This window comes from Bison bison, unplaced genomic scaffold (assembly GCF_000754665.1).
Source record: "Bison bison bison isolate TAMUID 2011002044 unplaced genomic scaffold, Bison_UMD1.0 scf7180017864249, whole genome shotgun sequence".
Taxonomy (NCBI): domain Eukaryota; kingdom Metazoa; phylum Chordata; class Mammalia; order Artiodactyla; family Bovidae; genus Bison; species Bison bison.
Genome location: NW_011494821.1, coordinates 1,837,432 through 1,844,681, shown reverse-complemented (window position 1 = coordinate 1,844,681; position 7,250 = coordinate 1,837,432). Strand labels below are relative to the sequence as shown.

Sequence of the window (7,250 nt, the reverse complement as noted above, 5' to 3'; positions counted from 1 at the left end):
ACAACTAAAAGAAAAAAAAAAAAAAAAAGATCCTGCCTGCTGCAACAAAGACCTGGTGCAGCCAAATAAATAAGTAAATTTTAAAAACAAAAGTAGAAAGCCCCCCCGCCCCCAGTAGGAGGCAGAGGTCATGGGAGAGCCTCCATCAGGTGTGGGGCATTGAAAGGGACCAGATCTGAAATCGAGTTAGTGACTTTCTCCTTCTGAGCCTGTCTCCTTATCTGTGAAGGTGGCCTTTCCCACCCAGGTGTGAGATCTCAGTGACCTAGCAGGTGGGTCAGCACTGGGCAGACCACAAAGCCCCTGCAGCCCAGAGGCAGCCTTTCTGGTTTCCACCACTGAGCCCGCATGGTGGGGGGAGCTCTGACCTCCCTTTGTAACAGTCTTCCTTCTACCCAGGCGACACCAGTGTGAATCTGTAGCAGCATCTCAGTGACACTCCCTCCTGGCTTCTTTCCACCTCTGCACCCCTGCTCCACCACCCCTGTCCCCAGTTTTAATGACCCAGCTCCACTCCCCAACCAGGCATTATGCCCACTGAAATCCTGCCCAGGCTGAAAATCCTATTTCTTTACTGGTAATGAAATATTGTTTGATTTCAGCATCTTTTAAACCATCCAGGTGAGTTGCTCCCAGGACCTGGCATGAGAACAGGGAGGTGATGGACCAGACCTAGCTCATCCCTTGGCTGGACGCCTCCCCATTCCCCAGGGTCTGGCAGACAGTAGGTCCTGGAGAAACACTGGAGGTGTATGTGCTGTGGTCAGGGCTGCGACCTGTGCTCTGAAAAGTCCTGGGTTTGGGGTGGTGTTGTTGTTCAGTTGCCAAGTTGTGTCCGACTCTTTGTGACCCCATGGACTGCAGCACACCAGGCCTCCCTATCCCTCACTACCTCCTGGAGTTTGCCCAAGTTCATGTCCATTGAAACAGTGATGCTATCCAACCATCTCATCCTCTTCTGTCCTCTTCTTTCGCCTTCAATCTTTCCCAGACTTTTCCAATGAGTCAGCTGTTTACATCAGGTGGCCAAAGTATTGGAGCTCCATCTTTAGCACCAGTCCCTGGATTTGGGATGAATGATCTCAATTCTGAATGATTTCATCTTCATATCTGTGCTTTGTAAGTGCCGCCTGATGGACAGTGGAGCACATGCCGGGGGCTGGGAGCTTGGTTTACGCGTGGTGCTGTCCACATGGCCTGAGCCATCGCCGGAAGCCTTTGCTCTAGAAACCTCCCTTTCCCTCCCTTCCAGGATGGGCTCTTGGCCTCCTGCTCTCCTGCCCTCTGGCTCCCTGGGCCCACCCAGCTTCCTCCTCCCTGTACCTGCCCACAGAGAGCTACTCTCTTCCCCCAAGCAGGGGCCTGGGTGCTGGGAGAGTTGGGGTCAGAGGCATAGATCCCAGTGTCTCAGGGCAGAGCAAGTGTCCCCGCCAGGGGCTGGCAGGGCTGCAGTGCGTTCGGTGGGTGACTCAGACAAAGCAGGCCTCTCACCCACCCATCCAGGGACCTAAGGCATTTTGATGCAGAGGCTGTAGTACTCTTGGGAGTCGCCTGCCTGCCCAGGGGGTTGGGACAGCAGGCAGTGGGAAGGGTGGACGCCTGGCACCCAGCTTTCTTGCTCTCAGTCATGGCACAGTGCCCAGGTCTGGCAGCTGGTAGGAGGGGGAAGCTAGGTGGCTGCTGGGCTTGGGGGCCAAGTTGAGGAGTGAGGCCCCCAGGCACCTGTGAGTGTCTACACTCACCTCTTGAGTATCCCTGTGCATGAGAGAGCATAACATTAAATAGCAAATAAAAGCTACCCAGACAGGTCAAGAAAGGACAAAGGGAAAAACTGTATTTTTTAGTGCCTTTTAATAGTCTTTTTTCTTTTTCCTTTTTTTTCGCCACATCACAGGGCTTGTGGGATCTTAGTTCCCCAACCAGGGATTGAACCGGTGCCCTTGGCAGTGAAATCATGGGATTCTAACCACTTGACCACCAGGAAATTCCTAGTTTTTCTTCCTTTCTGAATGAGGGCCCCTGCATTTTCATTTCGCACTGGGCCCTGCTAATGATGTAGGTGGTTTGGGGCACAGTAGAAATGGCAGGAGACTCGGGTTTGGAAGAGTTAGTGACTCCCTCTGCCTCTCCAGGCACAGTTTCTTCTCTGCTGCGGTGCCTGCTCCCCTACTCCTGCCTTTCCTTGGGCTCAATGTACAGCAGACACAGTCCTGTTTTCTCTCCCTGTCAAAGCTCCCTTTGCCCCGAGGCTCTCAAGCTGTGACTCTGCCACACCCTCCCTGGGGTCCCCGGGTCAGAGTGAGTCTCTGCCTCCTTCTTGGTCATCTCACCTTGACTTTCTCATCTCCGCATCCCCCACGGCTCCTGGCACAGTGCTCAGCAGAGAGATGAATAGAAGGGGTTTTGTAAGTGAGTGTCTTCATCTCCGTGTGAGGCTTCTGTCCTGCTGGGTGGAGGGAGCCGACTTGCCCTGTGGACTCAGCTTGTTCTCAGACCACATGCTCGTGTTCAGCTCTGACCCATAGATCTGACATCCGATGCGGGGTTTGAAGTCACCTCATCGTGCTGGCAGTGGGGGCTACTCTGAGAGGATGCCCAGGCCTCTTTTCCACCTGGGTCTCCTCTCTAGAGCACATGACCCCTGGCCTGGGGAGCACCGTGAGCTGGCATCCAGCATTAACCATCGAGTCTCTCCACCCTGCTCCATCTGGAGTCATGCTGGTGACAAGGGAAACAATGCCTTGAACCAGTTGTTAAAAGTATTGATAAATAAGTAAATGAACCAACAATAAGCCCAATCCTCGTGGCTCAGATGGTAAAGAATCTGCCTGAGCTGCCGGAGACCTTGGTTCAATCCCTGGGTTGGGAGGATCCCCTGGAGAAGGGAATGGGAACCCACTCCAGTATTCTTGCCTGGAGAATTCCATGGACAGAGGAGCCTGGTGGGCTACAGTCCATGGCAGGCTACAGACCAAAGTGTCAGACAGGACTGATGCGATTAACACTTTTACTTTCACATCTTGAATGGCTGCTGTGTGCCAGGCTGTGTGCTAAGGACTTTACACTCGTTAATCATTTGATCTTCACAATAACTCTCTAGGTAGGAGCACCACTACCTCCATAGAGTAGAAGACTGAGGCTTGCGGAGGTTAACCTGTCCAAGGGTACGTGTCCAAGATTTGAATCCAGGTGTTTAACCATAATGCAGTACAACCCAAGGGCTTTCGGTACTTGTAGGGTCCTCAGAGACCACTGGACCCACACTCAGTCAGCCAGTCAGTTCAGTTGCTCAGTCGTGTCCGACTCTTTGTGACCCCATGGACTGCTGCACGCCAGGCTTCCCTGTCCATCACCAACTCCCGGAGCTTGCTCAAACCCATGTCTGTCGAGTTGGTGATGCCATCCAACCATCTCATCCTCTGCCGTCCCCTTCTCTTTTTGCCTTCAATCTTTTCCAGCATCAGGGTCTTTTCCAGTGAGTCAGTTCTTCTCATCAGGTGGCCGAAGTATTGGAGCTTCAGCTTCAACATTCAGTCCTTCCAAAGAATGTTCAGGACTGATTTCCTTTAGGATTGACTGGTTTGATTTCCTTGCAGTCCAAGGGACTCTCAAGAGTCTTCTCCAACACCACAGTTCAAAAGCATCAATTCTTTGGCACTCAAAACGTGGTCCACTGGAGAAGGGAATGGCAAACCGCTTCAGTATTCTTGCCTCAAGAACTGCATTAACAGTGTGGAAAGGACCCACACTAGATTGTGGGAATGAGGCTCAGTGAGGGAGAAGGATTTGCCTCAGTTCACACAGCGAGTCCATGGGAGCCTGGAAGGGAATCTCAACCTCCTGACTCCACCTCTTTGCTCTTTCCACTCTCCACTCCTGCCTTTGAGAGTACCCAAGGGCTCTGATCCCATGGAGGAGGGAGACAGATTGGGATTCAGGTGACGTGAGGTGAGAAGGCAGCCCTGGCAGACAGAGGGCTGCAGAAACAGGGTGATGGATTCTAGTTCGTGGCAGGTGGGATGGTGGAAGGGAGTTGCCCATCAGCTCCTGGATTATTGGTAGGGAGGTGGTGGAGGTTCCTATATGGGAGCCACCCTTGAGTCTGCAGGGAAGGGACCTGCAACTTTGTCCGGGGAAGGGCTTGAAGGGCCCCCAGGAGAGGCCTGGAGGCAGCTTCTCTCTGTATCCCAGAATCTTCCTTGGATAATCAGAGTCTTTGGGGGAAGCTGTGGACACATTTTTTTTTTTTTTCAGGGAACTAACTCAGACTTGCTCAAGAAGCTGGGGATACCAGACCTGGTGTCTATAGGTTCTGCCATCAAGGTCAGAAGAGAGGGTCCTACCTGGACAGCAGGATTCTGCCTCTAGCTAGAGATTTCAAGCTGGAGGTGTGACCTCTGTGTTGCCTACCCTGCACCTTACATGCCAGTCTGACCACTTCTGTGCTGTCCCCCAGGTCATGGACTCTTGTCCTGGCAGAGCTGGGGGACCCTTCAGCAGGGCGGAGTGAGGCCTTCCATTGGACAGATGTGTATAATTGAGCCCCCAAAATGTGGTGCCAGAGAACAAGGGCCAGGACTCCTTATACCAAGGGGCTCCTCCTGGCTGAAGATTCTTGGGGGTGGGGGTGGCTCCCTGTGGGCTGAGGTTGAAGACCTGGGACTCCAGTCCTCAGATTCCAGCCTTGCTCTGGCTACAGGGAGTTTTCTAGATCCTGGGGGTTTGGCTCAGGTTCCTTTCTGAGCCCTCCAGTCAGATGGGATGGGCTCCAGGTGAACATTTCAGATGGAAGGGATTTGACCATTGCTGAACCTTCCCCTGTGAGGCCCTTGGGATGCAGAGATGACCCTTGTGAACAGCGGTCCTGAGAATTGAGGCCTTTGATGGGCAGGCAATGTAAATCAAAGCCTTTGTGGAAGATGTGGGCCCGGGATTGATTCTCAACCTAGCTGGTAGGATACAGAGGGTTTGAAAGAGAAAGATGGAAAAACTGTAATGGTGTACCAGTGATTTGGCTGGTGGAGGTGAAGCAGGAAGGGGTGGGCAAAGGTTGGTGATGTGGGCGGGGGCCACTTTAAGGAGAGGCTTTCTTGTCAGGCTCAGAGTTCCGTGATGGGAGGGCTTAAAGCAAGAGAGTGGCTTGGGAAGGCCAGCTTTCAAAAGATTAATCTGATGAAGTCAGAGGCAGAGAAATCCAACAGACGAATATAAAGCCAGAGAGGTGAGTGTCTGTTAAGAGTCGCCCTTACATCCGCTGCGCCTGGGTGTGTGAATCAGTACATACACCTCTCTGGAGAGAAATCAGGCAATAAACATCAGGAGTGTGAAAAAGGTTCCTGCCCTTTGACCCAGAATTGTCCTCCTTTGGCTGTATTTTAAGGAAATCATAAAACATGCAGAAAGAGCTTCAATCACAAAGATGTCCTTCACAGCAGTAATTATAATGGTGAGATTTTGAAACTTTCTGCCAATAGGATAGTTTTATTTTTATTTTTAATAAAAATTTTTATTGGGGTATAGTTGCTTTACAATGTTGTTTTATTTTCTGCAAGGTGGATCAGCCATATGTACACCTATATTTCCTCGTTTTTTGGATTTCTTTCCCATTTAGGTCACCAAGGAGCACTGAGTAGTTCCCTGAGCTGTAGAGTAGGTTCTCATTAGTTATCTCTTTTATACATTTACAATAGGGATTCCCTGGTAGCTCAGCTTGTAAAGAATAAACCTGCAATGCAGGAGACCCTGGTTCAATTCCTGGGTCAGGAAGATTCTCTGGAGAAGAGACAGGCTACCCACTCCAGTATTCTGGCCTGTAGAATTCCGTGAACTGTATAGGGGTCACAAAGAGTCAGACATGACTGAGTGACTTTCACACACACGTACATAGCCGTGTATACATGTCAATCCCAATCTCCCAGTTCACCTGGAGAAAACCATAATTCCAAAAGATCCATGCTGCCCAATATTTATTGTAGCACTATTTACAATAGCCAGGACATGGAAGCATCAACAGAAGAATGGAGAAAGGAGGTGTGGCACATTTATACAATGGAATAATACCCAGACTTAAAAAAGGAATGATATTGTTCCATTTGCATAGGAGAGGTATGACGAATTGCTAATAGAATAATTTTAAAGTCAACCATGATGTGGTTTGGGCTTCCCGAGTGGCTCAGTGGTAGAGAATCTGCCTGTCAATGCCGAGGATGGTCACGAAAGAGTCGGACACGACTGAGCGACTCAACAGCCACAACAATGATGCAGGCTCTCAGTAGGAGGTTCCAAAGCCATTGGAGTGATACTTACAGAGGTTTCATAGCTTTATGTATTTCTTCACGCTTCCACTTAAAGTACACAAGGTGTGTTTTGTGCTTCTTTATTGTCTATGATACCTTTCAGAGCCAACCACCATTCACCTATTTGTTGGGAATACAGAGATAAATGACATAATCCCTGCCCACAGAGGGCTGGTTTGATCTCAGTCGGCCCCAAAGAAATGTGTGTGGAAAAAAGCCTGGAAAGAATGACATAGAATGGAGCCAGTTTTCCCTCAGTTGTGGGATTATAAGGAATCTTTTCCCTTTTCTATGTTGGTTGGAGTTTTCCAAATGTTGCATAAGGAGCTTGTATTACTTTCATAATTATAGAAAAAAGCTTCTCATCAAAAGACAGGAGCTTTGCAACAGCTTAAGGAGACAGGATGGATTTCTATATTTAGGGAGTGTGTGTGTGTGTGTGCATGCGCGTGTGCTTCATTCATTTATTCATTCAACGAATATTGGCTGAGACACACAGTTCTAGGCCTAGGGACACTCCAGTGCACAATACAGAAGTACTTTCCCCTGGGGAGTGCCAATCTGGTGAACTAGGAGAGGGTAAGGAGGAGAGAAGCAGCCAGAGCCCCCAGCATCCTGTGACTGACTGAATGTGGACATGGGACAGGGAGGGGGTCACGGGTGGTTCCCAGGCTCGGTGAGAAGGTGGTGCCTTCGTTGAGGTGGAGACTTGGGAAGAGGGGCAGCTCCAGAACCCACTCTGTGGTCATGGTGCACATGGGCGATCTGATGAACAGATGTCCAGGAGGTGGTGTGGATCAAGCACTTAGGAGAGAGGCTGCACTAGAGGTAGAGCTTTCCGGTTGTCTGCAGGGCTGTGGTGACCCTCATGGGTGAGAGTAAGAGCAGAGAGAAACCCACATAAGCATCTGCTTTATGAAGGTGAGCAGGCAAAGGTGAAAAGGTGTTCAGGAT

At 50.3% G+C, this 7,250-nt stretch overlaps 1 protein-coding gene across 1 annotated transcript in view; it reads left to right on the top strand.

Annotated features, from left to right (window-relative positions):
- Window positions 1-7,250, top strand: part of PITPNM3 (PITPNM family member 3) — a 100,977-nt gene that overhangs the window by 47,330 nt on the left and 46,397 nt on the right.